Below are 14106 nucleotides of genomic sequence, written 5' to 3'. Positions count from 1 at the left end.
CCTCCATTGGGATTGTATTCGAGGAAAATATCTTGCAGGAATTCCCTGTGCTCCAGTGCTGATGTAAGTACCTGTTGTATATCACTATATTTTCACATCAGCATGTATTTTGTTAATCGGCCTGAATCTAACCTTTATCTGATCTAAAATTAGTTGTAGCAAAATGTTAAAGGCGTCAATGTTGATTAAGGAAAACTGCTTGGTAGTTTTCGTACTGAGCTGCATGAATGTGCTATCTCATACCACGCACATTACTGAATTGTAGTGTTCTTTGGTTGCCCATTCATTCATTGTGTCAATGTTGCTTTCGTATTACCTTACCTGGCTGATGATAGCTGTGCCATATTGTGTTAATTTGGTGTAGGCTAGTTGTCCAAACGTTCATTGTGTCAATGTTGCTTTCCTATCATCTGACTTGGCCAATGATAGCAATGCTAGTGTGTTAATTTTGTGCAGGCTGCTGAAGATAAGAAGACAAACTCTGAAAACGGCAAGGCAACCCCATTGTTTCTTTCCAATAAATCTAGGCCAGGTAATATGGCAATAACTCATGATTAATCTATTTGGTTCCCGTCCTAATTTATGTTATGATGCAGTGCTCAAGACACACTCCACTATCAATAATACAAGCCTGCCAAAATCGCCATCTGAATCTATTCAGTATCCTCTGTCTTGAATGCGACGGAATAAATGTATGTTTGTGAACCAATTAATGGCTGAAGCAATGATGGAAATGGTGGATGAATCAGAGGTGCAGAGTCGTGCGACACAACAACTGATCAATGTTTTCATGGCAAAGCAGCAAGAACTTGCCCACATGCTTATGGGCGTCATTTGTGCTGAGGTTGCAGATTGTGACGTTGTAGATGGTTAGGTTCTGCTCATTTATTTGCACTGGCATCAATCTTTGATTCAGTGGATGTAATTTCCTGTAATATATTCTGGATGTGCAACATTATTCCCTATATGACGTACCTTTGCTCGTCGTAATGGGCTCGAATTATCTAATTTGGCCTAAAGACATGAATGAACTTTAGTGGGCCCATTAAGTTAATGGGCCGTTAATAGGCTGAAAGTTAATGGTCGGCCCTCTTACCTCCCGGGTCGTTAGCAGGCCGACATCAAAGCGGGAAACAGGTGGCCCCAATTTATTTCACGGGCCGTTAACAGTCCGTTACTAAGTTTGGGCTACATATGGCCCAACTATACTATAGGCCTTTAGCAGGCCGGCCTGCTAATCTTTACTGGGCCGACCTTTTTCACCAGAATGGGCCACTATTGGGTCGTGCCACATGTCGATCTATCATAGGCGCCTCCTGTCCAATGAGTGGATGACATCTGCCCAACGATGAGCCGACACGTGTTTCCTCTAGCCAATGATGATTTTACACGTGGAAAATCCCCATTGGTCGGGGCTGTTAACGCGTTATCGGATCCAAAATCCGACCCGATAGCTTAACGGCGTTCCGTTAGAGTGGATGCCATGTGTCGGTCACCCTTGACGAAAGCACTTCTGTGATGCGCGATTTATCGTCATGGAAGAGGACACTTCCGTGATGATAATTTTGGTAATGTCATGGAACACTTCTACGACATCACAGGTATGACTATCTTGATTCTGTCATAAATTTGTCATGGATGTACATGCATGACAAAAAAGCGACCTACTGTGACAAACACGTATCATCACGGAAGTGTATATTTTTTGTAGTACAAGTGGGCTCCTCTATTGATCATCCGAAAGAGAATAATAGTAACGGCCCGAATCCTCGTTGAACTCCCACTTGAGTTCAGTAGCGTCCCCTGCACTGGCATCATTGGCACCTGCATCTGTTTGGAAGTATCTATGAGTCACGGGGACTCAGCAATCTCACACCCTCGCGATCAAGACTATTTAATATTAAGGGTAGGGAAAAGGGGTAGTGAGGTGGAGCTGCAACAAGCACTGGCATATATGGTGGCTATCTTACGCAAATGAGACCGAGAAGAGAAGCAAAGCACGGCCGAGAAGCTAATAGTGATCAAAAAGTGATCCTGAAACTACTTACGTTCAACCATAACACGAGACCGTGTTCTCTTCCCGGACTCCGCCGAAAAGAGACCATCACGGCTACACACGCTATGGATTCATTTTAATTAAGTTAAGTTTCAAGTTTTCTACAACCAGATATTAAAAAATTCCCATTTGCCCATAACCGCGGGCACGTCATTCGAAAGTTCAAACCCTGCAGGGGTGTCCCAACTTAGCCCATCACAAGCTCTCACGGTCAACGAAGGATATTCCTTCTCCCAGGAAGACCCGATCAGACTCGGAATCCCGGTTACAAGACATTACGACAATTGTAAAACAAGACCAGCAAAGCCACCCGATGTGCCGACAAATCCCGATCGGAGTCGCACGTATCTCGTTCTCAGGGCACATCGGATGGGCAAGATGTCGGGTTGGCATAAACCCTGGTTGCCCAGGGGACGCCGGACATCGCCCAGTTTGGACCAACACTCAGAGGAGTACTAGCCAGGGGGTTTAAAATAAAGATGACCCTTGAGTCCACGGAACCCAAGGGAAAAAGGCTGAGGTGGCAAATGGTAAAACGAAGGTTGGGCCTTGCTGTAGGAGTTTTATTCAAGGCGAACTATCAAGGGGTTCCCATAACACCCAACCGCGTAAGGAACGCAAAATCAAGGAACATAACACCGGTATTACAGAAACTAGGGTGGCAAGAGTGGAACAAAACACCAGGCATAAGGCCGAGCCTTCCACCCTTTACCAAGTATATAGATGCATTAAAGTAAACAAGATATAATAATGATATCCCAACAAATATCCATGTTCCAACATGGAACAAACTTCATCTTCACCTGCAACTAGCAACGCTATAAGAGGGGCTGAGCAAAGCGGTAACATAGCCAAACAACGGTTTGCTAGGAAAGGTGGGTTAGAGGCTTGACATGGCAATATGGGAGGCATGATATAGCAAGTGGTAGGCATCGCAGCATGGCAAAAGAGTGAACAACTAGCAAGCAAAGATAGAAGTGATTTCGAGGGTATGGTCATATTGCCTGCAAAGTTCTCAGAGTTGACGAAAGCTTGATCCTCGTTAGAGTACTCAACGGGTTCCTCGATCACGTACTCGTCTCCTGGCTCTACCCAAAGCAAGAGCACAAGCAAAGGAACAACAATGAACCACGGTGCAATGCTCAATCAACATGGGCTGCATAGAACAAAAGTCCCTTACTGACCATGAGCCAAAAAGGCACAGAAGACATGATGGCACCCATGTAAACATAGCAAGTTTCGTTATCAGATTCAGACTTAGCAGAAAACTGAGCATGGCATAAACAGAATTATGAAGGCCTCTTTGCGAGCTCGATTCACTCACCACAAGGCATTGCAAGACAAGATAAGCATACTACCAGCAAGAAGACATGATCATAAGGCTAACCATGGCAAGAACAAGTTTATAGCATGCTTGGATCAACTACAACAACCATGGAAAAATTGATTAACATGTAAACAATCTGCCAGGAACATTTTATAGCAAAAGTAGAGCAAGATTAAGTCTTGGTAGGGCACTCCATAAATGCAAACATGGGCATGGATGGGTAGAGCATAACCATATGTCAAAATCATCCTTACTGAAGCAACTCAAAACAAGCATGTATCTCAGTGTAGCGTCGTGGATACATGGCATAAAAATAACAGCAGAGCAAGGACTTAGCAAAATCCTAAGTCCCTGAAATCAGCAATATCACGAAGGCTACTTTGCATGGTTGTGTTATTCACCAAAAAGATCACAAAAATACATGGCAAGCACCCCTGTAAAGATGGCATGGCATAGACCAAAACACATGTAGAGCTCATGCTCATATGCAGCACACAACAAATGTAGCAAAAATGATAAATCCTCATAATCTGCTAAGAATCAGCACCTACCAATTTATAGAACTCTTGCATCAGCGATTTGGGCATCAAGATGGACTTCAAAAAGCATGTCACAATGGAACGAAATGAAGAGCACATCATGATGAACATGTTTATATATCATGCGCATGAAACGGAGCTACGGTCATGAAGTTATGGCATGATGAACATGGGCTTAAAATTTAACAGGGAAAAGACTTAGACGAAAAATAGACCTCCAGATCTAGGGTTCCCGTGGCGCACGGATCGAGGCGGCCGGATCTTCATCGGAAAACCCGCTAGAGAGGGAGAAGTGGCCGGAGAGGAGGTGGATCCGGGGCGGTGGAGACCAGATCCGGCCACGGAACGGCGGGGCGGTGAGGTCCGCGGCGGCGAGTGAGGCGACCGGCGTCGGTGGCACGATGGCACAGCGGAGATGACGGCGGCAGGCGGTCGACGGTCGCGGCAAGACGCCGGTTACTCGGGCGGTGGAAGGAGGAAGGCGCGAGGCGGCGCTGTCCCTCGCTGGGCGGCGGCGCCCGATCCGAGCCGGGGGGCCTCCCACGGGCCCTGCGGGCTTCGGCGGCGGCGGTGAAGTGGGGCGCGGCCCAGTGACGTGGTGCGCAATGATTGGGCAAGGGGACGGCGGCGGACGTGTCCGGCGCGCGGAGGATGGGGAGACTAGGGTTTAGACCGGAAATTTTGAAGAGGTGCACGTATATAGGTAGGAGGAGGTAGGAGTGTCCAAATGGAGTTCGGTTTTTGGCCACGCGATCATCATCCGACGACGGAGGACACGGGAGTGGTTTGGAAGGGTTATTGGGCCGTTTTGGAGGGGTGCTGGGCTGCAACACACACGAGGCCTTTACGGTTCCCCGGTTAACCGTTGTAGCATCAAATGGACTGCAAATGGCACGAAATTTGACAGGCAGTCTACCGGTGGGGTACCATGGCCGCTTGGCAAATCTCAGTCCATTCCGAGAATGTTTAACACCCGCTCATGAAAAGAGACAAGAGGGGGACGCTGGAAGACATAGGAGTGTCAGATTGCAAAACAGACAACGGGGAAAATGCTCGGATGCATGAGATGAACACGTATGCAAATGAGATGCACATGATGACATGATATGGAATGCATGACATGGACAAAATGCAAAACGAAGACAAGAACCCAACCATGAAGGGAAACTCATAACTTAGGCCGAAAGTGGCAGAGTCGGAGTACAAATATGGCAAGTTACATCTGAGGTGTTACAACACTCCACCACTACGAAAGGATCTCATCCCGAGATCTTGGACTGAAAGAACTTCGGATACTTGGAACGGAGGTGGTCCTCGCGTTCCCAGGTGGCTTCTCGATCGGAATGGTGTGACCACTTCACTTTCAGGAATTTGCTAGACTTGGTGCGAGTCTTGCGCTCAGTTTCTTCAAGAATAGCAACGAGATGCTCATGATAAGACATGTCTTCTTGGAGATCAATCTCTTCGAAGTTGATGGTGCGGTCAGGAGTCTTGAAGCACTTGTGAAGCTGTGACATGTGAAACATGTCGTGCACATTTGCAAAGTTGGACGGAAGCTCAAGTTGATAGGCGAGGTCGCCTCTTTTACCAAAGATCTTGAAAGGACCCACGTATCTAGGGGCAAGCTTCCCTTTGATACCGAAGCGATGAGTACCTTCCATTAGAGAGACGCGGAGGTAGACATGGTCTCCAATCTCAAAAGCCAAGTCATGATGCTTGCTATCATAGTAACTCTTTTGACGCGATTGCGCTGCTTTGAGATTTTCAGGAATGACTTTGCACATTTCTTCAGCTTCTGTGATGAAGTCATTGCCAAGAAGTTGGCATTCACCAGTCTCTGACCAATTAAGAGGAGTACGACACTTTCTGCCATAGAGAATCTCGAATGGGGTCTTGCTCGAACTCTCTTGGAAACTGTTGTTGTAGGAGAACTCACCATATGGAAGACAATCTTCCCACTTCATACCGAAAGAAATGACACAAGCCCTGAGCATATCTTCAAGGATTTGATTGACTCGCTCGACTTGTCCACTAGTTTGAGGATGGAAGGTTGTGCTGAAGTGAATGTTGGTGCCCATGGCCTTCTTGAAGGAGTCCTAGAACTTAGAAGTAAAGATGCTCCCATGATCTGAAGATATCAATTGAGGAATGCCGTGCAAAGAGACAATCCTAGAGGTGTATAGCTCTGCCAACTGAGCTGATGTGATAGATTCTTTGATAGGAAGGAAATGAGCCACTTTAGTAAGCTTGTCGATGAAAACAAAGATAGCATCATTTCCATGTTTGGACTTGGGAAATCCAGTGACGAAGTCCATCTCAATATGGTCAAACTTCCATTCTGGAATAGAAAGAGGTTGAAGGAGACCAGCTGGTCGTTGGTGTTCTGCTTTAACTCTTCTGCAGACATCACATTCATTCACGAACTGAGCAATTGCTCGCTTCATTCGAGTCCACCAATACGACTGCTTGAGGTCATGGTACATCTTTGTACTTCCAGGATGAATGGATAGAAGGGAATTGTGAGCCTCGTTCATAATGAATTTACGTAGATCACCCTTAGGAACCACAATTCAATCCTCGTAGAATAGAGTGTCCTTGTCATCAAGGCGATAGCACTTGTACTTGGGTTGACTCTTGGCAATCCCATTTTTCACCTTCTTCACCATGACATCAAGAAGTTGTGCCTCACGAATCTGATCTTCCCAAGTAGGAGAGACTTGTAGGTTCGTAAGAAATCCTTGAGGAACAACTTGGAGATTCAGTTTGCGGAAAGCTTCACAAAGGTCCGGTTGGAAGGGCTTGAGAATTAAGCTGTTGTAGTAAGCTTTCCTACGCAAAGCGTCTGTGATGACATTGGCCTTGCCTTGAGTATATTCAATACTCGGATTGTACTCTTGAATCATTTCAACACAATGAGTCTGCCTGAGGTTGAGGTTGGGTAGAGTGAAGATGTACTTGATGCTCTTATGATCAGTGAAGATGTCCACTTTCCTTACCAACAAGAGATGTCTCCATGTTAATAGAGCATGGACAACTGCCGCCAACTCGAGGTCGTGAGTGGGGTAGTTATTTTCGTTGGGCTTCAACTGGCGAGAGGTATAGGCCACAACTTTCTTCTCTTGCATTAACACAGCACCGAGACCTTGCAGGGAGGCATCACAGAAAACTTCGAATGGTTTGGATTCATCAGTAGGAGTAAAAACAGGAGCTGTGATTAACTTCTCTTTCAGGGTGTTGAAAGCGATGTCACATTCAGGCGTCCAAACATACTTGACGTGCTTCTGGAGGAGGTTGGAAAGAGGCTTTGCAATCTTAGAGAAATTCTCAATGAATCTTTGACAATAGCTTGCAAGCCCAAGAAAGCTGCGGAGCTGCTTCACATTCTGAGGCGGTTCCCAATTCACAATTGCAGACACCTTATCAGGATTAACAGCAATGCCCTTGGCGTAGATGATATGGCCAAGGTAGAGAACCTCATCAAGCCAAAACTCACACTTTCAGAACTTCGCATAGAACTGATGCTCTCTGAGTTTGTCGAGTACCAATCTCAAATGCTTGGCATGATCCTCCTTGTTCTTGGAAAAGACCAAGATGTCATTGAGATACACCAAGACGAAATCATTTGTGTAAAGGTTGAAGATGAAGTTCCTCATGCGAGAGAACGTTGGAGGGGCATTGACAAGGCCGAAAGACATGATAGTATATTCATAAGAACCATAGCTTGTTCTGAATGCTGTCCTGGGAATATCTTGTTCACGAATGTGAATCTGATGATAGCGCATATGGAGGTCAAGCTTGGAGAATACTTGAGCACCCTTAAGTTGCTCGAGTAGCTCATTGATGTTGGGAAGTGGGTACTTGTTCTTTATTGTCTTCTTGTTCAATGGGCGGTAGTCGACACAAAGTCGGTCCGTGCCATCCTTCTTCTGTACAAAAAGAACACCACAACCCCATGGAGATGAGCTCGGTCTGATCAGAATCAGCCGCTCTTGTTCATCGAGTTGTTTCTTCAATTCCTTTGGTCCAAGCTTGTAAGGACGCTTGCAAACAGGTTCCATGCCAGGCTCAAGATCGATAACGAATTCAACTGGCCAGTGAGGAGGCATTCCTGGAAGCTTTTCTTGAAAGACGTCTTGATATTCACAAACGACTGGAATCCGAGAGATGGCATTCAACTCGCCCTTCTCATTGAGAGAAAACAGTCGAATGGTCTCGTCACAAGCGGCATAGATGGTCACATCCTCAGAAGAGTGTGTCAATTGAATCTGCCTAGCAGCACAATCAAGTTGAGCCTTGTTCTTAGAAAGCCATTCCATGTCGAGAATTAGATCAATATCCGAGTCACCAAGGACCATTGGAGAAGACAGAAATTTATAGTCTCCCATCTTGATAGAAACATCCGGAGCCATCATTTTGGTGTTCATGAACAAACCCGGAGAGGAAACCACTACCGGATTAGGCAAATCGATAGTATGCAAATCATGCATGGATACAAAAGGCTTTGATATGAATGACAAAGATGCACCAGTATCAAATAAGACTCTTGCAGGAATATCATTAACTAGAAGATTACCCATGATCACTTCTGAAGAGTCCTCTGCCTGAGCTGCATTCATCATGTTCACCCTTGTCGACTTGGAATTGTGCTTGACCACTGCATTGCTAGCAGATCTCACAGGAGGAGGAGGCGGAAGACGCCATTGGTTGAAGCATCTGTTTGCATAGTGCCCTTTCTGCTAACACTTGTTACAAGTAACCTCTGAAAGCGGCCAGTGATAAGGAGCACTTGACCTCAGAGCATGAGACGGAGCTTTGTTCTGATAGCCTGGGTTGGGTGGGTGGGAAGATCCATTGCCACCTTTACTCTTCTGCTGGTAAGACTGACGAAATGGAGGAGGAGGAGGCAACCAGAACTTTTGTTGTTTAGCTTCCACTTGAGATGAAGAAGACGATTGAGTTGCATCCCTGACTCTCTTCTTAGAAGCATCGCACTTGAGCTGAGCGGCCTCTTGCTTTAGTGCCATGTTGTAGAATTCATCATACTTGGTCGGCTCAAAAAGCATGAGAGCTAATTGCAGATCTTCTCTGAGGCCACCTCTGAATTGATAAATCATGCTCTTTTCGTCAAGGACGTCTTGTTTAGTGAAGCGAGTGAGCCTCTGAAATAGGATGTTGTATTGGTAAACAGACATGCTGCCTTGCTTTAGATTGCGGAACTCCTCGCGCTTACTCTCAGCAACACTTTGTGGAATGTAGTGAGCTTTGAAGTCTCAGCAGAAATCATCCCAGGTAATCATACGACCTCCTATGGAATCTTTGTATTGTTGATACCACTCAGCAGCTTGGTCTTTGAGTTGGAACGAAGCAAACTTGACAAAGTCCTCAGGCCTGACATTGCTACACTCAAAATGTTTGCAGATATCCACGAGCCAGTCGTCGGCGTCTGTGGCCTCGACATAGTTACTGAAGGACTTCGTCTGGTTTGCGAGGAACTGATTGAGGGTAGCAAACCGAGGCTGATTGTTTCCTTGGCCTTGATTTCCTTGGTTGCCTTGCCTTGGTTGCGCTTTTGCAAGAGCTGCAAAAGCATCTAAGTGTTGGCGTTGGTGGCTGACATGACAGCTTGCCATGCCACCAGAGGTGGAGGTGGTGGCGGAGGTTCCGATTCTGACGCATTGGAGGAGCCATCCTGAAGAAGGTTGACATCCGTTAGCTTCTTGAAAGACATATATTCAAAGCTGAATCAATGGATCGAAATTGCAACATAAAGCCTTAACATTCGAACAAGAATGAATGAATGAATTCCAAAGTAAATCATCACACTTCCATAAATTGAGAAGCAACTTAGATAGAGATAGATGAATAAAGCAACAAGGTACGGACTTGAACAAATAATTGGTAAGGATTACCCAATCACAAACCAAATATCAGCGGGAAGAAATACTAGAGCTACAAGAATTCGCACCTATGAAACTCCCGAAACTTTCTTGTTATGCAATCAGGTGTTGGGGATACAGGGGAAGCATAATATCTCACTCAAAACTAGCAAATCCTACAGCTGTATCCATCCTTCAACACATAACCAAGAAACCTTCGGAAATCATTTACCTCAACCTTCGAAAAGCATCCGTTATACGAGTTATGGCAATACTCCTGAACTCCCGCCCCAGTACTGGGTGGCGTCGAGGTTATCTCACCAACAACTGCATAAAAGAGATTTTCGATGTCGGCGAACTCAGGTATTCCAAAATTGCAACGATCTACGTCAGGAGGCCCTACCAGAGCGACGAAGGGACTGAGGAGTAAAAAGAATCCAACTCTCCGATATATATAATCCAAAGACTCAAAACATTTTCTTCTAGACTCAACAACGTCAGCGATTCAATCAAGCAGGGGGCTCCTAAGTCGGGGAAGGCTCTGACCAACTTGTAACACCCATGAGGTGGCTATATCTCCCATGTGTCGGGGCACGACTTAGAGGCATAACCGCATGATAGGCATGTCGCAAGAGGGGTAATCTTTACACATCCCATGTACTGAATAAGAAAGGGATAAAGAGTTGGATTACAATCCCCACTTCACACAATACATAAATATATCATACATCATCCAGAATACAATCAAGGTCCGACTACGGTACCAAAATACAGAAAGACAACCCCAAATGCTTGATCCCGGATCGCCCCAACTGGGCTCCTCTACTGATCATCCAGAAAAGAAACATAGTAACGGATCAAATCCTTGTCGAACTCCCACTTGAGTTTGATAGCGTCCCCTGCATTGGCATCATCGACACCTGCATCTGTTTGGAAGTATCTGTGAGTCACGGGGACTCAGCAATCTCACACCCTCGCGATCAAGACTATTTAAGCTTAAGGGTAGGGAAAAGGGGTAGTGAGGTGGAGCTGCAGCAAGCACTGGCATATATGGTGGCTACCTTACACAAATGAGAGCGAGAAGAGAAGCAAAGCACGGTCGAGAATCTAATAGTGATCAAGAAGTGATCCTGAAACTACTTACGTTCAAGCATAACACAAGACCGTGTTCTCTTCCCGGACTCCGCCGAAAAGAGACCATCACGGCTACACACGCGGTTGATTCATTTTAATTAAGTTAAGTTTCAAGTTTTCTACAATTGGATATTAACAAATTCCCATTTGCCCATAACCGTGGACACGGCTTTTGAAAGTTGAAACCTTGTAGGGGTGTCCCAACTTAGCCCATCACAAGCTCTCACGGTCAACGAAGGATATTCCTTCTCCCAGGAAGACCCGATCAGACTCGGAATCCCGGTTACAAGACATTTCGACAATGGTAAAACAAGACCAGCAATGCCACCCGATGTGCCGACAAATCCTGATAGGAGTCGCACGTATCTCGTTCTTAGGGCACACCGGATGGGCAAGACGTCGGGTTGGCATAAACCCTGGTTGCCCAGGGGGCGCCGGACATCGCCCAGTTTGGACCAACACTCAGAGGAGCACTGGCCCGAGGGTTTAAAATAAAGATGACCCTTGAGTCCACGGAACCCAAGGGAAAAAGCCTTAGGTGGCAAATGGTAAAACCAAGGTTGGGCCTTGCTGGAGGAGTTTTATTCAAGGCGAACGGTCAAGGGGTTCCCATAACACCCAACTGCGTAAGGAACACAAAATCAAGGAACATAACACCGGTATGACGGAAACTAGGGCGGGAAGAGTGGAACAAAACACCAGGCATAAGGACGAGCCTTCCACCCTTTACCAAGTATATAGATGCATTAAAGTAAACAAGATATAATAATAATATCCCAACAAATATCCATGCTCCAACATGGAACAAACTTCATCTTCATCTGCAACTAGCAACGCTATAAGAGGATCTGAGCAAAGAGGTATAGCCAAACAACGGTTTTCTAGGAGAGGCGGGTTAGAGGTTTGACATGGCAATATGGGAGGCATGATATAGCAAGTGGTAGGCATCGCAACATGGTAAAAGAGTGAACAACTAGCAAGCAAAGATAGAAGTGATTTTGAGGGTATGGTCATCTTGCCTGCAAAGTTCTCAGAGTTGACGAAAGCTTGATCCTCGTTAGCGTACTAAACGGGTTCCTCGATCACGTACTCGTCTCCCGGCTCTACCCAAAGCAAGATCACAAGCAAAGGAACAACAATAAACCACGGTGCAATGCTCAATCAACATGATGCAAAACATGGCATGATATGCAATATGTGATATGCAATGCATATGCATGCTCCAGAAGGAAAAGATTGGTCAAGGCATCAACTTGGCAAACAAAGTGTGCCGCTGGAAAGATGAGATGATTTCGGTCCAAAGTGGCAAGCAAAACAGGAATGGCACAATTCTGCGATTAACAGCACGATGCCATCTAGAATGCAACAAGAAACTAAGCTACTGCACTCCAACATAGCAACAAAGCATATGGTAGTGATCTACTCCAGATGCTTGACAAAAGATGAACACTGAGCTACGGCTAAAACACACAAGAGCAGGTTCAAACAAGCATGGCAAAAGTGCAAAAGATATCAGCTTCACAGACTTGGTGAAAATTACTAACATGCCAGAAATTAACATCAGGAAGCCATGTTTAGAGCAAGCAAACAACATGATACAGGAACATATCATAGCAAACAAAGGCATGTCATGGATCTACTCAATGCATAGAACAAATGTCCCTTACTGGCCATGAGCCAAAAAGGAACAGAAGACATGATGGCACCCATGTAAACATAGCAAGTTTCATTAACAGATTCAGACACCCATGTTAACAGATTTAGAAACCCATGCCAAAAAGGAACATAAGACATGATAGCAAGTTTCGTTAAACATAGCAAGTTTCGCTAACAGAAGACATGATGGCACCCATGTAAACTGAGCATGGCATAAACATAATTATGAAGGCCTCTTTCTGAGCTCGATTCACTCACCACAAGGCATTGCATGACAATATAAGCATACTACCAGCAAGAAGACATGATCATAAGGCTAACCATGGCAAGAACAAGTTTATAGCATGCTTGGATCAACTACAACAACCATGGCAAAACTAATTAACATGTAAACAATCTGTCAGGAACATTTTATAGCAAAAGTAGAGCAAGATTAAGTCATGCTAGGGCACTCCATAAATGCAAACATGGGCATGTATGGGTAGAGCATAACAATATGTCAAAATCATCCTTACTGAAGCAACTCAAAACAAGCATGGATCTCACTGTAGCATCATGGATACATGGCATAAAAATAACAGCAGAGCAAGGACTTAGCAAAATCCTAAGTCCCTGAAATCAGCAATATCATGAAGGCTACTTTGCATGCTTGTGCTAGTCACCACAAAGATCACAAAAATACATGGCAAGAACCCCTGTAAAGATGGCATGGCATAGACCAAAACACATGTAGAGCTCATGCTCATATGCAGCACACAACAAATGTAGCAAAAATGACAAATCCTCTGGACTAGGTAGGAGGAGGTAGGAGCGTCCAAATGGAGCGCGGTTTTCGGCCACGCGATCGTGATCCGACGATGGAGGACATGGGAGTGGTTTGGAAGGGTTATTGGGCCGTTTTGGAGGGGTGTTGGGCTGCAACACACACAAGGCCTTTACGGTCCCCCGGTTAACCGTTGGAGGATCAAACGGACTCCAAATGGCATGAAATGTGACAGGAGGTCTACCGGTGGGGTACCAAGGCCGCTTGGAAAATCTCGGTCCATTCCAAGAATATTTAACACCCGCTCACGAAAAGAGACAAAAGGGGGATGCCAGAGGACATAGGAGTGTCAAATTGCAAAACGGACAACGGGGAAAATGCTCGGATGCATGAGATGAACACGTATGCAAATGAGATGCACATGATGACATGATATGGAATGCATGACAAGGACAAAATGCAAAACGAAGACAAGAACCCAACCACAAAGGGAAACTCATAACTTAAGCCAAAAATGGCTGAGTCGGAGTACAAATATGGGAAGTTGCATCCGGGGTGTTACAAGAGAATATCTAGGTATGATCATGTATATAGGCATCACGTCCGAGACAAGTAGACCGACTCCTTCCTGCATCTACTACTATTACTCCACACATCGACCGCTATCCAGCATGCATCTAGAGTATTAAATTCAAGAGAACAGAGTAACGCTTTAAGCAAGATGACATGATGTAGAGGGATAAACTCATGCAATA

This window comes from Triticum dicoccoides, chromosome 1A (assembly GCF_002162155.2).
Source record: "Triticum dicoccoides isolate Atlit2015 ecotype Zavitan chromosome 1A, WEW_v2.0, whole genome shotgun sequence".
NCBI classification, from domain to species: domain Eukaryota; kingdom Viridiplantae; phylum Streptophyta; class Magnoliopsida; order Poales; family Poaceae; genus Triticum; species Triticum dicoccoides.
The sequence above is the reverse complement of the archived record's forward strand: the minus strand, read 5'-3'. Positions refer to the sequence as shown.